Here is a 21,248-nt window from a genome sequence, read left to right as displayed (position 1 = left end):
TCTAGGATGAAAGGACATGTAGGCTGAGGCTGGAAACCTACTTGGGGCTCCCAAGTGACTTCTAATCATGAACCACCTGCCAGCACATGAATTAGGGGTAATTAGTTGATCTGGGTCCCCAGGGAAGGTATGGACCTCTCCTCAAGCACAGTCTCTAGTTCCCCAACTTTTCCTTCTCCAGGTCAACTGAGTCACATACCACTTGCCCTGGGCAAGTGAGACCCAGCCTTTTCACTTGCCAGTAGGCAGAACCCAGAAGCTCTGTGCACAGGCAGGCTGAGACAATCACATTGAGACACACAGTGGGGTGGGAGGGGGGGCTGGCCCTGGGAAAACCAGGGCCTTAATGCATAGCCTGGGACCCTAAACTAACCTGGACCTGCACCTGTGACTGGGCCAGGGTAGCTTCCCCTGCCACAGGTGAAGCATGGAGTCAATCCTGAGGGGCGGGGCCATCTGGAACTGCCGCCAAAAGGTAGTGGCCCCATGATACACCCCTCCAGCTGGACTGTGGGATGGCAGTGCCATGTGTCCCTGTCCACATGCCCTGGAGGCAGCGGTGGTCTCAAGGCAGGGAGCAGTTCGGCAAGTCCCCTGCACAACCCACATCCTCAACCTTCCTCCCCAGCCCTGTGCAAACACGTCAGAGAATATATTCAATGTTTGTTCTCCACCGTGGTGGCTCTAACATCTCAGAAGAAAAGAGGATGGTTTTTTAGATGGTTTGGTTTAATCAGAAACTCATGTGTTTTTCTTTCTTAGGTTTTGAGATAAGCTTCCTTCTTCTCTCTTCCTTGTTGCCCTTTTCTTGGGAATAGCTTCAGCTGCTCCACAACTCAATCAGAGCTCTGATGCACATTGATCCCAGTGGAAGGCAACACACGGGAAGCTATATGGAGTAACATCTAACCTGTCCAGAGAGACCCCTGCAGAGAACGTTCCATGTTGGTAGGAGTTCAGAGCAGAGAGTAGCTTCCTGAACCCACTCTTACCAAGGCAATAAGCAGGGCACCATGGCTGTGCACAATGTGGGCATATGTCCTGCTCTGTGGTTGCTGGGGAACAGACCCCAGAAGCATCAGGCCATCTTTGGCTATGTTTTCTCCTCCTCTGTGAGCACATCCACTTGGAGCAGATGAGTTGGTTTTAAATAGAAATAAAGATCATAGGGAAGGATTTAAGATGGCAGAACAGCATGGACACTGAATTGTCTCATCACTGAAATGCAGCTACATCACCACCAAACCATTTTGAACACCTAGGAAATTGATCTGAGGATTAGTGCAACAATCTGCATAGCTTGAGCTACAGAACTCAGCAGGTCCATGGTGTGGAGAAGTCAAGTGGGGGAGAGGAAAGCCCTGGAGGGAAGGGAGCCACTTTCATGGAGAGAGAACAGAGAAAGAAAGAGAAATAGGGAGAGTGCTGCACATCGGGATCATGCACTAAAAGCCCTCTCCCTGAAAGTAGCTGGAGAGAAAGAAAGAGAAAGTGAAAATACTCACAGGGGACTGAACAAGAAATCTGTTCCCCAAAATCATTTACAGGGAGAAAGAAGACGGTTTCAATACCACCAGGATTCTATAAAGAGTGGAGAGCAGAGTGAAATTTCAGAGTTCAGTTCCTGGCTGTGCTCTGATGAGGAAGCAGGGCAAATCCCTAGGAACAGGCAGTGGGGTCTGACTGATCTGTGTGCCACATGGGAAGAAGTGGTTCCCCTGCTTGGAGTGCATTTGGTAGAGGCCAAAGGTCCCAGTGGACCACAGAGGGTAGCTAAGTTTGTGGTTATTGGGATAAAGATGCCAGACTGCAGTAAACCTGGCTCCTGCTGTGTGTTGTGGTTTGTCATAATCTCTGAAACTCTGTCACTGCATGACTGCACAGACATTTTCTGGGGCAAGGCGGCACCTGGCCCTTGCTCAGTGAGACCCTCCTCCAGAGATTTGGCATGGATACAAACCACAGTGTTCTCTGAATTAGGGGATTTTGAAACACAGCCTCAACTGAGATAAAACTCTAGAGGGAGGTGCCGCCTGGACGTCAGACAGCTTGGACATGGACAAGATAGATACAGGGAGTGGACAAAGACCTGAGACAAAGGAGGGATGCTTAATCGCAGGTGGGTGAGAACACAAACTTCCTGTGCCAGATACTAGGGAACTAGGTGAAGCTATCTCACACATGCGCATGCACACACTCACACTGATCCATCCCAGTAAGCTAAGCAGCGCCACCTAGTGAAGAAAGGAGCTGTTAAACCAAGTCCTGCCTAACTGACCCCTCCAAGCACACCCTCCAGAAGATCAGCACAAGTCACTCCACCTGGTTATATTACGGACTGTTGGGGTACCTGGGTGGCTCAGTTGGTTAAGCGTCCAACTTCGGCTCAGGTCATGATCTCATAGTCTGTGTGTTCAAGCCCTGTGTCAGTATCTGTGCTGACAGCTCAGAGCCTGGAGCCTGCTTCAGATTCTGTGTCTCCCTCTCTCTCTCTACCCCTCCCGCAGTCACACTTTGTGTGTGTGTGTGTCTCTCTCTCAAAAATAAATAAACATTGAAAAATTTTTTAAAAGATTATGGATTGTAGAATGCTTCATAGTTTCAGTTCTAGGAGAAACTGGATGTAACTTCATTCAGGTGTCATTCTTTCTTGCTCGTTCCCTTACTTGTTCGTTTTATGCACCTCTGTTTTTCCTTAAGTTGTTTTCTTTTCTCTCTCTTTTTTGGATATACAAAGAATTTTTTTTTCTTTTTTTACTTTATCTTTTATTTTTAAAATTTTTTCTCTTTTTCATTTTCTTTATTATACATTTTTTTAACTTTTAAATGTTTTCTTACCTTTTTTTCTTTCCTTTCCCTTTTTTCTCTATTCTCTCATGCTTCTTTCAACAATCTGACTGAAAGACAGCTAGGACCTAGCTTTCTTTATTTGTTTTTTTGCTTTGTTTTTCATTTTTAATTTTTTTTACTTTATTAATTCCTTTTATCCCTTCAAAATGATGAAATGAAGGATTTCATCCCAAAAGAAAGAACAGGAAGAAATGACAGTCAGGGACTCATCAACAAGATTTCTGAACTAGAATTGAGAACCATAATAATAAGAATACTATCTGGGGTTGAAAAAGGTATAGAAGATACAAGGGAATCCCTTTTTGTAGAGATAAAAGAAATAAAATATAAAAATACTATAACAGATACCGTCTCAAATGGGTGCAACGATGGCAATAATTGACAAAGCAGAGCAGTGAATCAGGGATAGAAAAGATAAAATTATGGAGGGGCACCTGGGTGGCTCAGTCAGTTAAGCGTCCAACTTCAGCTCAGATCATGATCTCACAGTCTGTGAGTTCAAGCCCTGTGTCAACCTCTGTGCTGACAGCTCAGAGCCTGGAGCCTGCTTCAGATTCTGTGTCTCCCTCTCTCTCTGCTCCTCCCCTGCTCATGCTCTGTCTCTCTCTGTCTCAAAAATAAATAAAAACATTTTAAAAAATGTTTAAAAAAAGATAAAATGGTGGCGAATGGTGAAGCAGAAAATAAGAGGAAAACAAAGGCAAAAGATCATGATACAAGATTAGAGAACTCAGTGACTTATTAAAAAGGAATAACATCCAAATCATAGGAATCCCAGAAGATGAAGAAAGAGAAAAAGGGGCAGAATGTATATGTGAGAAAATTATAGTGGAAAACTTTCCTAATCTGGGGAAGGACACAAATATCAAAATCCAGGAAGCACAGAGATCTCTCATTAGATTCAACAAAACCCACCACCATTAAGACATGCCATAGTCAAATTTACAAAATAGACAAGGAAAGAATTACAAAAGCAGCAAGGGGAAAAAAGTCCTTAACATATAAGGGAAGACATATCAGGTACACAGCAGACTTATCCACAGAAACTTGGCAGGCAAGAAAGGAGTGGCAAGATATATTACACGTGATGAATCAGAAAAATATGCAGCCAAGAATTCTTTAACCAGCAAGGCTCTCATTCAAAACAGAAGGAGAGATAAAGAGTCTCCCAAACAAAAACTAAAAGAATTTGTGACCACTAAACCAGCCCTGTGAGAAATTTCAAGGAGGACTCTGAGTGGAGAAAGATAAAACAAAACATCAAAGACCAAAAGCAACAAAGACTAGAAAAGACCAGAGAACATTACCAGAAACACCAACTCTACAGGCAATATAGTGGAACTAAATTCATATCTTTCAATACTCACTCTAAATGTAAATGGACTAAATGCTTCAATCAAAAGACATAAAGCATCAGAATGGATAAGAAAACAAGACCCATCGATAGGTTGAGTCCAAGACACTCATTTTAGATCTGAAGAAACTATAAGATTGAAAGTAAGAGGATGGAGAGCCATCTATCATGCTAATCGTTGTCAAAAGAAAGCTGGAGCAGCCATACTCATATAAGACAAACTAGATTTTAAAATAAAGACTGTGACAAGAGATAAAGAAGGGCATTATATTATATTTAAGGGGTCTATCCACCAAGAAGATCTAACAATTGTAAATATTTATGCACCCAACATGAAAGCACCCAATATATAAATCAATTAATCACAAACATAAAGCAACTCATTGATAATAATACCATAATAGTTGGGGACTTCCACACCCCAATTATAGAAATAGACAGATCATGTAAGCAGAAAATTAACAAGGAAACAATGACTTTGAATGACACACTAGACCGGAAAGACTTAACAGATTCATTCAGAATGTTTCATTCTAAAACAGCAGAATACACATTCTTCTCGAGGTCTCATGGAACATTCTCCAGAATAGATCACATACTGCCTCAGAAATAAGCCCTCGACAAGTACAAAAAGATTGATATCATGACTTGCATATTTTCAGATCTCAATGCTATGAAACTCAAGATCAACCACAAGAAACAATTTGGAAAGACCAGGAATACTTGGAGATCAAAGAATACCTTACTAAAGAATGAATGGGTTAACCAAGAAATTAAAGAGGAAATTTAAAAGTATATGGAAACCAATTAAAATGAAAACATGACACCTCAAAACCTCTGAAATGCAGCAAAGTCAGTGATAAGAGGGAAGCATATAGCAATCCAGGCCTTCCTAAACAAGGAAGAAAAGTATCAGATATACAACTTAACCTTACACCTAAAACAGATTGAAAAAGAACAGAAAATAAAGCCCAAAACCAGCAGAAGAAGGGAAATTAGTGAAAATTAGAGCAGAAAGCCATGATATAAACAAAACAAAACAAAACAAAACAAAACAAAATAGTAGAACACATCAATGAAACTAGGAGCTGGTTCTTTGAAAGAATTAACAAAACTGTAAACCTGTAGCCAGATTGATCAAAAAGAAAAAGAGAAGGGCCCAAATAAATAAAATCATGAATCAAAGAGGAGAGATCACAACCAACACTGCAGAAATACAAACAATAATAAGAGAATCTTATGAGCAATTATATGCCAACAAATTGGGCAAATTGGAAGAAATGGACAACTTCCTAGAAACATATAAACTACCAAACTGAAACAGGAAGAAATAGCAAATTTGAACAGATCCACAACCAATAAAGAAACTGAGTCAGTAATCAAAAATCTCCCAACAAATAAGAGTCCAGGGCAGGATGGCTTTCCAGGGAAATACTACCAAACATTTAAAGAGAGTCAACACCTATTCTTTTGAAGCTGCTCCAAAAAATAGAAATAGAAAGAAAACTTCCAAACTTGTTCTAGGAGGCCAACAGTACCTTGATTCCAAAACCAGACAAAGACCCCACTGAAAAGGAGAACTACAGACCAATTTCCCTGATGAACATGGTTGCAAAAATTCTCAACAAGATACTAGCAAACCAGTTCCAGCAATACATTAAAAGATTTATTCACCACGATCAAGTGGGATTTATTCCTGGGATGCAGGGCTGGTTCAGTATCTGCAAATCAATCAATGTAACATACCACATTAATGAAAGAAAGGATAAGAACCACCTGATCCTCTCATTGATACAGAGAAAACACTTGACAAAGCACAGCATTGTTTCTTGATAAGCCCTCAAGAAAGCAAGGATAGAAGGAACATAGGTCAATATCTTAAAGGCCATATACAAAAGACTCACAGCTAATATCATCCTCATTTTGGAAAAACTGAGAGCTTTTCCCTTAATGGTCAAGAACACGACAGGGATATTCACTCTCACCACTGTTCTTCAACAGTGTTGGAAGTCCTAGCCTCAGACAACAAGAAGAAATAAAAAGCATCCAAATTGGCAAGGGGGAAGTTGAACGCTCACTCTTTGCAGAAGACATGATACTCTACATGGAAAACCCAAAAGACTCCACCAAGAAACTGCTGGAGCTAATACATGAATTCAGCAAAGTCACAAGATATAAAATCAATGTACAGAAATTGGTTGCATTTCTATACACCAATAATAAAGAAACAGAACGAGAAATCAAGGAATTGATACCATTTACAATTGTACTGAAACCCATAAAATATCTAGGAATAAACCTAACCAAAGAGGTAAAAAATCTATACAATGAAAACCATACAAAGTTTATGAAAGAAATTGAGGAAGACACAAACTAATGGAAAAGCATTCCATGCTTGTGGATTGGAAGAACAAATATTGTTAAAATGTCGATACTGCCCAAAGCAATCTACATATTCAATGGATCCTTATCAAAATAATGCCAGAATTCTTCACAGAGCTAGAATAAACAATTCCAAAATTTGTACAGAACCAGAAAAGACCCCTAATAGCCAAAGTAATGTTTAAAAAGAAAACCAAAGCCAGAGGCATCACAGTTCTGGACTTCAAGCTATAATACAAAACTGTGATCATCAAGACAGTAATATGGTACTGGAACAAAAACACACACATAGACCAGTGGAACAGAATAGAGAACCCATAAATGGACCCACAAACATGACCAACTAATCTTTGACAAAGCAGGAAAGAATATCCAATAAAATAAAGACAGACTTTTCACCAAATGGTGTTGGGAAAAGTGGACAGCGAAATGCAGAAGAATGCACCTGGACCACTTTTTTATATGCTACACAAAAATAAACTCAAAATGGATGAAAGATCTAAATGTAAGACAGGATGCCATCAAAATCCTCGAGGAGAAAACAGGCAAAAACCTCTTGGACCTTGGCCACAGCAACTTCTTACTCAACATGTCTCTGAAGGCAAGGGAAATGAAAACAAAAATGAACTATTGAGACCTCATCAAGATAAAAAGCTTCTGCACAGCATAGGAAACAATCAATAAAACTAAAAGGTAACTGACAGATATTTGCAAATGACATATTAGATAAAGGGTTAGTATGCAAAATCTATAAAGAATTTATCAAGCTCAACACTCAAAAAACAACTAATACAGTGAAGAAATGGGCAAAACACATGAATAGACACTTCTCCAAAGAAGACATCCAGATGGCTAACAGACACATGAAAAAAATGCTCAACATCACTCATCATCAGGGAAATACATATCAAAACCCCAATGAGATACCATCTCACACCAGTCAGAAATGCTAAAACTAACAACTCAGGCAACAACAGATGTTGGTGAAGAGACAGAGAAAGAGGAACACTTTTTCACTGCTGGTAGGAATGCAAAGTGGTGCAGCCACTCTGGAAAACAGTATGGAGGTTCCTTAAAAAATTAAAAATAGAACTACCCTACCATCCAGCAATTGCACTACTAGGCATTTACCCAAATGATACAGGAGTGCTGATTTGAAAGGGCACATGCACCCCAATGTTTATAGCAGCACTATTGACAACAGCCAAAGCATGGAAAGAGCCCAAAAGTCCACCGACAGATGAATGGATAAAGAATAAGTGGTATATATATATATATGTGTGTGTGTGTGTGTGTGTGTGTGTGTGTGTATGTATGTACACACACACACACACACACACACACACACACACTGGAATATTACTTGGATATCAAAAAAATGAAATCTTGCCATTTGCAACAACATGGATGGAACTGGAGTGAATTACGCCAAGCAAAATAAGTCAGTCAGAGAAAGACAAATATCATATGATTTCACTCATATGTGTAATTTAATAAACAAAAACAGATGAACATAGGGGAAGGGAAGCAAAAATAAGATAAAAACTGAGAGGGAGACAAACAATAAGAGCCTCTTAAATACAGGGAACAAACTGAGGGTTGTTGGTGGGGTGTTAAGGGTGGGGATGGGTGAAATGGGTTCAGGGCATTAAGGATGGCACTTGTTGGGATGAGCACTGAGTGTTATATGTAAGTGATGAATCACTAAATTGTATTCCTGAAATCATTATTACACTGCAGGTTAACTAACTTGGAATTATATAAAAGATAATTAAAATATAAAATAAAATTAGATCTTTAGCACACACACACAAGAAGAAATAAAGATGATAGGTTATTTGTTTTTCTGCAGGATGAAAAAGGGTGGAGAGGAGTGAGTGAGAGGAATATAAAAATGACTGAACAGCACAATCAGGAATATGACCAAGGGAAACATAGCTTCATGATGGCAATGAGTGACATTGGTGACATGGTGAGTGTGGCATGAATTGCTTCATCTCCCTGGTACTATACCAAAAAAAATCTCCTGCTTGTTAACATTCTATTTCCTTTTTCTTGAAGACCAATGAAGAATTCAGGCATGTGACCAATGGCCCTCAAATCCAGAAGCACAAGAAGGGGAAAGCATTTTGAGCATCTCTCTTTGCTGAGTTCCCTTCATCTGTGGACTGGAGAGAGAAAGGCTATGTAACTCCCGTGAAGGATCAGGTGTGACAATATTTAGCAGGTTCCTCTCAAGAATAAAGGCAAAAGGAATCAATGTCCTTGCTATGGTAGGCTGAGAAACAATGTGCAGTTCGCTATGTTTTAACAGAGTTTCAGATGTGTGGGATGCTCTCAAATCTTGCTATTTGTTTTGTTGACTGAGAGCTTTATAATTAGGTTTGTGGCTTATGTTGGGTTTTTAGTGCAACTGGTGCCCTTGAAGGACAGATGTTCCGGAAAACTGGCAAACTTGTTTCTCTGAGTGAGCAGAACCTGGTGGACTGCTCTCTGTCTAAAGGCAATGGAGGCTTCAGTGGTGGCCTAGTGGCTTGTGTCTTCCAGTATGTTAAGGAGAATGGAGTCCTGGGCTCAGACAGGTCCTATCCTTATCCTGCACAGGTAAACAGAGCTCCTGATCTTCCTATCAAAGTTGAACATTTTAAGGAAGCAGAGATATCATATTTAATATTCTCATTTTAGATTGTAGTCTTAGTATCTGCAAACTTTCAGAACTGTCATTAAAATTTGTTAGCCTTGCACAGTTCTCTGCTCATATCATTACCATATTACTGTTCCTACATCTCTGCTATGTGGTGATATACATGCTGTCTTATATATAGTACAGATTTCTCCAGAATGAAAAATTTCTCAGGGCAGGTAGACCATGAATTTCTTATTTAAATAGACACCTTCTACTGTTCATTTCAAAACAACCAATAGCATTTCAGGTCCTGGGATTCTTAATACCCAACTTGAATTGAAAACCATTCAGCTACAAACTGTCTTGCACTCATTTTCCCCTGGAGGTGGATCATAGTGATCAGGTCTCTTTCCCTTTCCCTTTGAAAGGATGAATCCTGCCTTTCACACAATCCAGAATATTCAGCTGCTGATTTGACTGTCTCCTGGGAGTCTATGGGCTGGGAGATTATGATCACAGAGGCAAGTGTGGGGCCCATCTCTGTTGCTATCAATGCAACCTTATATTCTTTCTAGTTCTAGAAAAAAGGTAAACATTTATCTATGTAGAAATGTGGGCAGAGAAGTGGGAAAACCACCATGATATATGACAAGATTGACTCTTTGGTGTGTAGAATTTAATGTAGAATTTTTCTGGGTTTGGATTTAACACAATTGTTCATTCTGTACATGTAATATTTGTGCCTGATGTATCCATTGACATGACTGGATCTATATTGCCCATATTTTCAGCACTTCATAAGTATCCTTAAAGATGGCATAATTCTATCAGTATACCTTACCTTATTTCCATTTTACAAATTATTACATATTTCAAATTTTCTGAATGATTTTACTACAAAAAATTGGAACAAAGCCCTTGGCTCAAGTAATTTTGTGTTCTGTGCTCTTCCTCAGGCTGACATCCTCAAAGTAGAATGAGAAGATTTTCACAAATGGGTTTTTATGCCTCTTGTCTAGTTGTTTATTTTTAAATTTGTTAAATTAATTTATTTATTTTGAGAGAGAGACAGCACAAGTGTGGGAGGAACAGAGATAGAGGGAGCGAGAAAGAGAATCCAAGCAGGCTCCACACTGTCAGTGCAGAGGCTGATGTGGGGCTCGAACTCACAAACCATGACATCATAACTTGAGCTGAAATCAAGAGTCAGAGGCTTAACCAACTGAGCCACCCAGATGTATCTATTTTTTTTAACTTTTTAAAAATGTTTATTCATTTATTTTTGAGAGAAAGAGAGACAGAGAGAGAGAGAGAGAGAGAGAGAGAGATCATGAGCATGTGAGAGGCAGAGAAAGAGAGAATCCTAAGCAGGCTCCACGTTGTTAGTACAGAGCCTGATGTGGGGCTGGATCTCATGAACAGTGAGATCGTGATCTGAACAGAGACTAAGAGTCAGATGCTTAACCAACTGAGTCACCCAGGTGCCCTTATCCACTTGTTTAAAAACGAGAGTGCACCACTTTGTATTTATTCCAGTATTAGATGAGAACCTAAATTATTAGCATAGCTCAAAAAAGATGTCTTTTAAATATTATCTGCCTTTGTGTCATTTTAACAAGTTTTGAAATGTTTCCCATACTATGGTTGATAGGTTGAGTTACCATCACGTGTATCTGGGGTGTTCTCAACCCAACATTGAATTTTCCTTCTCCAGGTATCTACTATGATCCAAAGAGCAGCAGTGAAAACCTGAATCACAGTGTTCTGGTGGTTGGCTATGGCTTTGAAGGAGAACAATTGGATAACAAAAAATATTAGGTTGTCAAGAACAGGTATAAAGTGCCAAAAATACTTCTCTTTGAAACTGAAAAGATTTCCCTTTATAAATCAGTGCTTGGATGCAGATCCTCAAACCCTTTGAGCACAATTCTGAAATCCCAGCAGTGTTTACCTCACTTAGGGGGAACACAGACATTTTCATCTCATGATAACATTAAGATACTGACTCAGGGTGCCTGGGTGGCTCAGTCTGTTAAGCATTCAACTTCAGCTCAGAACAGAATCTCACAGTTTGTGAGTCTGAGCCCTTCTTTGGGCTCTGTGCAGACAGCACAGAGCCTGGAGCCTGCTTCGGATTCTGTGTCTCCCTCTCTCTCTGTCCCTTCCCTGTTTGTGCTCTGTCTCTCTCAAAAATTAATAGACATTAAAAAACATTATAAAAAAGGATACTGTCTCAGTCTTTCTAGGGTATTGATATAACTATGATACCATTATATTTCTAAATTGGAGATGAAAATTTTTTTCTTATTTTGGAAACACATCTGGCCCCAAGAGTTTCCTTTTCCTGCTCATGTTGCAGTCCATTAAAGGTTTTGGGATAGTATTCTGTGCAGGGTTAAAACCCAACCATGAACAAGAATGGCCTCTCCTGATTCTTCCTGAATCTGTGTTGGCCTGTGGTGCACTGCTCAGTATCAGGTACTATTGTTCATGAAGATAAATGTGTTTGATTGTTTGAGTAAAATGTCAAACCCTGTGTTCTTTCAGCTGGGGTACATCATCCGCTACATACTGATGGTCAAGGACCGGGACAACCCTGTGGAACCAGGGTCTGCTTTCCTACAGTGTGAGATGATAGTGTAAGAAAAGACTTGACTCGGGACAGAATTTGCTGAAGAGGATTTTATCTTAACAGTGACCAGACCTTACTGTGTGAGATAAAATACTTGAACAGTTGAAGATCCAAGTTGTTAATTGATTTTGTGACAGTTTATGCCGGTAATGTTCCCAACTCTCTCATTATTGCTGTAAATAGCTTTGTATGAACTTATCAAATAACTTGTAAAATTCATCTTTTATTTTTATTTACTTATTTTGAAAGATTTATTTATTTTAGAGAGAGTGTGTATGTGCAAGGGGATGGGCAGAGGGAGAGGGAGAGGAAAGAATCCTCAAGCAGGCTCCCTGATGAGTGTGAAACCCAATGGACATGGGGCTCGATCCCAGGACCCTGAGATCATGACCTGAGCCAAAATGAAGAGCTGCATGCTCAACCATCTGGGACATGCAGGTGCCCCAAAACTGCATATTTTAAAATGATGTATGAAGTTTTTCCTTTTAAAATAAAGACATTTCAAAGTGGAAGTAGGGTAAGTTTTTAATTAATTAAATTTTCATAGAGTTAAAAATGCTATTGGTGTCTAGGAATGTAACTGAATATGCCAGTGGCCCACTAGGAGAATGCTGGATGGTGTCTGGTTCTTGTAGTTGTAAATATGCACATGTCATGGCAGCTGCCCTTTGGCTGTGTCCGTCCCAATGCTTGAATAGAGCAAAATATGAACAATGATCTGTAAGGACAAAGATACGTTCTTTCAATGAGGAAAAACTTGACACGTTAGAAAAGTGAACATACATACATTGAATTACCAAGGTAGAATAGTGCCTTAAAGATCATGGTCATTTGACCCCAAATGGTTACAACCCACGCAAGTACAGGACAGATGTCACGGTCAGTTTCAGGTGAATCTTCCCCAAATGCCAGAGAAGATCATGTAACCTCTTTGTGGATGAGGAAGAACTGGACGCAGTGGGTTGTAGGAATGTGTATCTTGGGTCCACAAGGGTTAAGGGTAAACCCCAGACACAAGGCCAGCTTCAAAAATAGAACTGGGCCTCAGAGGTGGCAGACAGGTGAGGACATCCAAAGTGATCATCTGAGGCCTCATTTACACCCAGCCACTCAAGCCCGGAATTGATTAAAAGAAGACATTCTGCCTACTGTTCGCTGGCTAAAGAAGCACATAGTTCTATTTTCTCTCTGCAGGTTAATTGACTCATGTTCCCACTCAGAAAGCATGAGGAGAAGATGTAAGGTTGTAGTTAATAGACCCCGTAACCGGTCATGAGCACATGAGGTGGAAGACAGCAGGTCTCAGCTCACAAGACCTCCAGCACCTTGAGACAAGTCCCTTTGGACTGGGCCACTTGTCATGGCGGAAGGACTCTCCATGAGACTTCCCTCCTAGACGCTTACATTTCCAACTGTTTAACCTAAAATGACAAATGTGGTGTGTGCAGGGAAATTCTATGGGCTTCCTGACAGTGCTGTCAGGGGCAGTCACAGGAGAGGTGGGGATTCCCCAGCGGAATCCCTTCTGCCAGGGGGAAACTGTATTGGAACAACCAGAACTGATGCAGCACATTCTGGGTCTCAGCCATCACCTGGTGGAAGGCACATCTCCAACCGCCAGGAGGAGCAGGTGTTGGGAGGGGGAGGAGGTAGCTCAGAACAGCAGGAGGAAGAGGTGCCTGATGAGAACCCAGAGGAGCCGGTCAGGGGGACAATAGAAAAGAGGGGTTTCTGAGCAGAGGCTCGGGCTCAGAACCCCGGAGGAAAGAGACAGCGCATCTAGAGAACGTGGAAAGAGAGTGACGTGATGGTGCGGGGAGATGAGGCTGGGTCCACACAAGGGTTTTAGGACAGGGTGGCACCACTGGGGAAGCAATGGAGAGACCGGTTATCTGTTAATGTAAACACACTCTCGGAATCCTCGCAGCTCTGTGATTTTGTCAAAAATTGTCTCTCCCGTTTCCCACCTGGGCTCAGGGGCATGGTTCTTCCTGGAAGTCGTTTCAAGAGCTGGAACCCCCTTTTGGGATGGGCTAGTGGCCACACAGAGGCACTGGCAGGGAGTGTGGGCGGGGAGTTCTATCTGGGCTGCTGACCAGGGCGCCTGCGCGGGCCTCCCCATTGCTTGGGCTCCCACAGTTTGAAGGTGGATCTGAGATCAAGTCCCAACAACAGGTGTGCCAGGACGCTCACAAGGAGCTCCAGACTCCTATGGTCTGACCTTACTCCCTGGTGAGACTCTGCTCCTGCATGTATTTGGAGCCTGTCACCAGGGACGGCCCAGGGACCTGGAGATGGGCTGAGACCCCACCTGTGATGGGGAGAGCCAAGGCCACTGAGCAGAGGGGTGTGTGGCATGAACACAAGACTGGGACCGTTTGGAACATGCAGTCTGCCACAGTTGGTTTCTGAACATCCCCTAGAAAGGACTCCTTGTGACTGTCATCTTGCTTCACCATGACAGGCTCGCTCAGCCTGCTGTCCACACTGTCCTGGGAGTTCAGACCAAGACTCTGAGAACATGTGCAGGTGCCGATGTGAAGGAAAGCAGGAAGAGCTGGCTGATGTGTGAACTGCAGATATTAGAAGCTTGTGTACTTTTCAAAGTTACGTATATTTTTTAAACTTGTGAAAAGTTCCAAAGTGCATCTTCGGAGTTTTCAGAATGGTTGTGTTTTCTAAGTTTGTCTCCCTTTAGACTGAGCAGCTTTTCACCAGCACTGCCTTCAAGGTCATTTGAACCAGTGAGCTGGAGTCAGTGGAGGGCAGCGCTGGGCGGGGCACAGACATGCCCTCCCTCAGCTGCCCAGGAGCAAGCCAGCCTTGGGGCAGAGAGGCTTCTGGAAGTTCTCTGGGGTTTCAGCAGTGTGCCATGGCTACCATGCCTCTAGGGTCTTCAGAGTGCAAGGACCAGAGGGGCTCAGGCAGAGGGGATCCCCTCAATCCTGCACACCGGACAGAAGTGCTGGCCGAAGTCAAGGTGCCAAGATCAACAGCACACAAAACAGAAAGGGCTACAAGTCAATTATTGCACAGTGTCCCCCGGCACCTGGTGGTACAATTATAGCCAGAATTAGGTTTCTGCCTTTCCCCTGTCATAGGAGAAGAGGACACCGGTGCCCTCAAAAGATTCGGTATGTTAGTAAGCTGTGTGTTACAAACTAGGTGGAGAATGTTTTATTCCACTTGATGACATACTCCTAATGGATGGTGTTGCTCATAGGACATGGTGACTGCAGTTCAGATGCTTTCCCTGCAGGGGAGGGAGAACCAGGGACTGACTTAAAGGGAAGGGGAAAGGGCAGGCTTTGAAGGTTAAATTAGAGTGTTGGGAGGCAGATTTGCTTCTGGGGTCAAGGGCTTATCTGTAACACTACATGGCATCAGGGAGAGATCAAGTGAGTGCCCCATTTCTTCCCGCCTGGTGGGCAGCACTCGGATGAGTGACTGTGTCACAACAGAACATCTTCAGCCTCTGCACTGACTTGGGTCACAATTCAGGGGAATTACTGGCAGGCTCCCCCAGCCCTTTCCCTCCCCTGCAGGGCTTTGTGTCTGAACCTATTGGAATTTGCGGCTAAGGGAGAAGCTAGAATAAGGACAACGTCAAGTTCTACAGAGCACTGGGCAGGGGGAGGAGTTCACCGGTGACAAGTACCTGCACAGATTATGTTAAATGTGAATGGAATGGCCTCCCTGTGACATACCAAAGACATCAAAGGGAATATCTATAGTGAAATATAATGTGTTGCAGTGTATAAATGGTGGGGCGCAGGGCATCAGGGCTGTAGTGAAATTGGCAGGTATGGGGACCCGTGCACGGTCACTATGAAGTGCCTGCAGACACCCGTGCATCCTGGAGTGCTGGGATGGCATGCGGACACTGCAACAGCATGCTGACCTGATTTTCATAAGGGCAGCAACAGAATAAGACATGGGTAACATCGCTGACCAGATTACCACTTCCAGGTGTAAAATAAGTAAGTCCCAGGATGTACTGTACAGGATGGGACCATAGTTCATTATACTCTACTCCATATTTGTAAGTTCCTAAGGGAGTAGCTCTTAAAAGTTCTTATCACAAAAAGCACAGACCAGGCAGGAGTTCTGAACCTGGAGCAAAATTTAAAATCTGCTCAGGGCCTTGCCTTTTTCTGTAACACACCTTCTGTCACCTGTGTTCAGGATAAGCACTGAGAACCCTTCCTCCAGTAGCTGTGACCCTCACAGAACCTCCAGGCTGGAATCAAACTGCAATTGTTGGGCCCCTTGGGGTCTGGGAAAACCACCCTGGAGGGATCTGTTAAGTGTGGGCTGCTGAGAAGATTCCTCAGAAAACACTGGCCCAGACTCTCCTCTGCCAACTCCACCAGGTTCCCGCCCTCACCCTGTCATCCAAGCCAACAGGTAGGTGCCTCATTCTTGGTTCCTGTCTCTCAACTCCGTGCTTGCTTTGTGCTGTCTCCTGTCACAGTCTAGGAGGAGTGCTGGCTTTGTTTTAGTTGCTTGGCTCATGTCACCTGGGTCCCCATACCTTGGTGACCTTAGGTATGGTCAGCCTGGCTGTGGGTCCTGTGTCTACCCCTTCCTGGCCTGAACTTGCAGATGTCCCAGCAATAGTAAGGACAGGCCTCACAGAAATCACGGTCAAATATCCAAAAGTGCAAATCACAAATGTCAAGTTGCAGATGGTGTTGTGTTCTACTTGGGGAGCTACTTGGGGGGTTGGGAAGGGTTCAGCCCTTGAAGACACAACGAGTTTGGATGAGCATAGCTTCCAGATTGCACAGACCAACATTGGGCACAGGATGGTCCCTCCTCTTAGGCTTTCTTCTTGGAATGCTGAGCACACCCAGTGACTGGAGAGCAGAGAGCAGTGCAGTTGGGTTCCTGTGGAATCCCGTTCCTGTGCATCTCAAAGTTGATTCTCTTGGAATGAATGCTCTGTAATGAGGTTTCAAGTTGGGATTGTCCACTCACATGGAGCCTCATCGTAGACAAGTTTTGCTACATTCCTCTACCTTCAGCAGACAGTTATGTGTGGATTCACACCCACAACTGAGGGTTGCCATTCCTTCCCCAGGGAGAGCCACCTGAGATGAGCATGTGGAAATTGTGTCATCTGGGATGTTGTTTCTGCTGAATCACACTGAGCAAGGGAATTACATCTGGGAAAATAAGAATATATCCTAGTATTGATTTCAATTTGTGACTCAAAATCACTTGTGTACACGATATCGCGTAGTGTCATATCTGTAGCCACATCAAAAACAATGGTATTATAGATGATGTTTCTATGTCATCCCTCTCTCCATGAGGAAGGACATCTGGATAAAATTTGTTGGGAACAGGGGACAGTTTACTGAGGTTAACATGCCCTTTCCACTTATTTTTTGTGAACACAGAAGAATTGCTACTTTGGGAAGAAATAATACCAAAGTGGATTGATGTCTACAATGTTGCTCATACATATTGCTACTACTTTCTGAGCACCAAGTGTGTGCAGAGCACTGGACAAAATACAGTACATGTGACACCTCATAGATGTCCACACGAGAGCCTACAGGGTATCTCTCCACAATTTCACTGAAGCCTGGAGGGGCCAAGCGGGCTGCCCTTGCAACACAGCTGGCAGTTCATGAAGCATCTGGTTCTTTTGCCAGTGTCTATGATGACTTCAGCATAAAGGCAATCTCATACACGCATTTTTCATTTTCTTCTGTAGTTTTGATTTGATTTATAAATGTAGGATGGGTTACACCTTCTCTGAGGGCAGCAGTTTTCCTGATTTAATGATTAGGCTCAGACTCTGAATATGGACCAGGCCAGTGCTTCTAGTTGTAGGTCAAGTTCCCTCACAATTCCTGCTGTTCCCCCTAGAGGGAGCCAGCCTCCTGCTGTGGGGTTAAATTTATTCCAGTCTGAACCACAAGGGAGGCAGGATAGGATGAGAACTTGTGTGCCTGAGTGAGAGACAGAGAAAGAGAGAGAGAGAGAGAGAGAGAGAGAGAGAGAGAGAGACCGAGAGAGACAGAGACAAAGAGATTGGTGACAGAGAGATAAGGATAGACAGAGAGACAGAGTGAGAGAGAGACAAAGATATCTATTTAGATCTGTTACCTGGAAATTGCATAGGTCCTCATAGATAATGAAGGTTATGCCCCAGGGGCCCAGGAGTTACCCGGAACCAGCCACACATCAAGTGACACATGGTTCCTGGGGAGAGAGAAATGTTATTTGCTACTCACCCCTCACCCCTCAGAAGTCGTGTCTCCATTCATCTTCCTTCTCATCGATTTTCCCCAACTTGAAGATTCTGCAAGTAGATTCTTGACAAAATGTGGCCCAGGGTGGCGGGATTATCCACAAGTGTCACTGTGTGTGGCAGCATCCTTCAGCCACTGCTTAGGGAGACTTGGGACTTGGGGCCTGGTGACAGAGGTTCTGTCAGGAGGATGTGCCATTTGGACCCAGAAGCCACCCCAGCTGCAATCAGCACAGCGATGCAGCGGGTCTCCCGGGGAGGCTGCTGACCTGGTCCAGGTGCCACACTTGTGTCATCTCACCGGATTCTCCCGACTTGGTGAGCTTGTGTGATAAACCCCCTTCGGGGAGAAGTAACCCGGGGCTCAGAGACATAATGTGCCTGTGACGAAGGCAGAGGCTGAGACCCAGGGTCTGGCAGTGCTGTGCACATGGGTGGGGGAGGGAGGAGGAAAACTGGATTTGCTGCCACCATTCACACTTGAAGAGATGTCACTGGACAAGTTGGGTATTTGGGCCTCTTGCAGAGGGCTGCTGCCCTCTGTCCCCAGAGAGGAGCACAAGGGAGGGTCTTCTGCCCAGCTTGCAAAGGGGCTTCTCCATCAGGCCACTAGGGGCCAGCAGTTAGCAAAAATTAATGTTTTCCCTCTGTAATTTTAACGTCTCCACATGAAATCATTATTGTTGTAATACTGTGTACAAGTCTGTCCCAATCTTTTGTCCTCCCGACAAAAAATTCCTGCAGGAGGTGCCGGAATGCCTTTCATTTGGCAAATCTGGTCCGCTCCTAGGAAGCCGGAGGCCGTGGTGCCACTGAGACAGTCCATCCCTGACGGTGCTTGTCCAGGACACAGGCTTGACACCACCGGGAGTGGACAGACCCCTTCTCGGGAAACCCGAGAGCCTTCGCCACTTGGACTAAGAGTCTGCAGAGAAGCACACTGTGATGGGGCCCACGTTGCCACTGAGGGTTGCGTCATTTCTTCTTTACATTTCTATTGGCCAAGTGTCCTACTTGTATAATGAGAGAGACCTATTCACTTAAGAGTAACTGTTCCTGCTTTTCTCCTTCCTGCCTTGAATTTTCCCATTGGGCTTGTCCTCAGTCTGAAATCTTTGCTCTTATGCAAGGGCTCACTTTGTGTTTGGCTCACCGACTGTGAAAGTCAGGCAGCCCGGGGGAAATGGTCAATTCTTCAGGACTTTGCAATGTGTGTTACTATTCCCTGCAAACCTAAGGTGCTAACTACAGCTGTATCTCAGCTCCCCGGGTCCCTCCCCCAGTGCACTTATGGGGAACCACCTCTCACCACCCAAGTCCCAGCCCTGAGGCAGACAGAGTAGCTCTGCCCTCAGGACAATGGAGGAGAGACAGGCAGGCACGCTAGTAATGGGGCCGTGGGTCCATGGGCACCACTCCTGAGGCCCCCAGGCTCTAGGTACAGACGCAAGGGACCCAAATCGTGTTTCCAGCTAACCTCACAGGTCTCACCATACATGTTTATGTGATATTTCAAAATTGATCCGTTATTTCCATTTACTAACAGACGTGGACTTGAAAAGTGGATCGTTAATATCCTTCCCATAACGGAAAAGCACTATTGCTGCCATTGATAGAAATATTGCGTGAACCGCCAACCACGGGGCTAACATCTGGTACGTGCAGTTGCTCAGTCCTGCTTTCTCAACAGGGGAGATTAGCCGAGAGGAACTTCAGGCCACAAACCGAGACCTGCCCCTAGAGTGACCGAAAGCCCTGGAGGGGATTCCATAAAGGAAGACTTTCCTCACTGGGACGCTCTGTGGCACCGAAAACCACGGACAGCTCCTGTGTGCAGTTATTGTTGCCTTTAACAAAAAATGGTCTCTCGGACCTGAGTGATAGTGCTTGATCCACATCAGTCAGGGTCCTGGTGGGGGCATTAATGAAAGGCAGAGTCATGGGCAAAATTCACAGGAAGACCCAAGAGACAGTGAAGCATCTGGAGGCTGGGACAGAAGGAAGCCATTACCTCCTCTGGGACAGAAAGACACAGGGATAAATCCTTTCCTGGGGAAGCTGGAGCCCAGGGGTGAAGCCGCTTAAGAATTTAGAGTCACAGACACACAGCTGGAGTCAGAGAAGCAGCACTGAGTGATGGGGGAGGAAACACGTGAGCCTAATCTCCCCCAGCCCGTGCAGTGCCCCCCATTAGCCGACCCTAAGTAGAAGCCCAGTGACAGGCAAGCCTGGGAGAGGCCGTCCATGGGGTCCACCTTTCGGGGCATCCCTTCCTTAGGAGAGTGGATGCTCTTTTCTCATGGCAACATTCTCCTGAATGGCGATGGCTCTCTCTCTTGCTTCAAAGAGACCCTCACATACAGGGATGTGGCACCACACTGCCCGAACCCAGAAGTCAGGGTTGTCTCTGTCTTTCTCTGTGTGCAGAGCTCCACAGAAGGTTCTGACTGGCCCAGCGTGGGTTCTGGAGTGGGCCTGCATAAGCATCAAGGGGTGGGGAGATGGAGTTCTCTGGTGGCCTGGCCCCAGGGCCCCAGGGCCCCAGGGCCCCGGGGCGGTGCTGGGAAAGGAGCCATCCTCCCCACGGGGAGAGTTCTGTTAACAGGGAAGGGACCAGAAGAGCTCTGGGCAAAGAAAAGCAAAGGATGGCAAGAGTCTGTCTACTTTTCTCAGATGCAGGTGCCGGGACTGGCACGTGTACATCAGGATGTGGGGCTGCCTGGGCTCCGGGAATGTTAAAGTAAAACAAAGAGGCGTATAACCCAAACCCGAAGGGCTTAAGGACCACTGCGCTCACTGCCCCATCCTGGGAAAGCCCTCGGGGGACAGGCCAGGGGGGCCTTCAGGGTGTTCTGTTCCTGAAATCAGGTGAGGTGGGAACTGTCTGGTGAAGTCCCACCATGCATAGCTGGCTCCACCCCCTGCAGGAGGAAGAAACCAGAACATGGCTCAGCCCCTGCAGCCAAATGAGACTCATCAACGTCCAGAGTCCACGGGGCTGTCACTAAACCTGGATTGCGTGACCCTGGGAGAGCCCCTCCAACACCAAGGGCCGGCCTGGCTGTACCTGCGCAAGCAGCCACTAGATGGCATGCAGGCTGTAAAACCTGAGGGAGGTTGGGAGACCTGAGGCTGAAAA

At 44.4% G+C, this 21,248-nt stretch overlaps 1 pseudogene; it reads left to right on the top strand.

The window, feature by feature from the left end:
* Positions 1 to 427: 427 nt before the first annotated feature.
* Positions 428 to 11,030, top strand: LOC125149879 (procathepsin L-like; annotated as a pseudogene).
* The last annotated feature ends 10,218 nt before the right edge of the window (positions 11,031 to 21,248 follow it).

Source organism: Prionailurus viverrinus, chromosome D4, assembly GCF_022837055.1.
Source record: "Prionailurus viverrinus isolate Anna chromosome D4, UM_Priviv_1.0, whole genome shotgun sequence".
Taxonomy (NCBI): Eukaryota; Metazoa; Chordata; class Mammalia; order Carnivora; family Felidae; genus Prionailurus; species Prionailurus viverrinus.
Note: the sequence above shows the minus strand (reverse complement) of the source record. Positions and strands in the feature narration are given on the sequence as shown.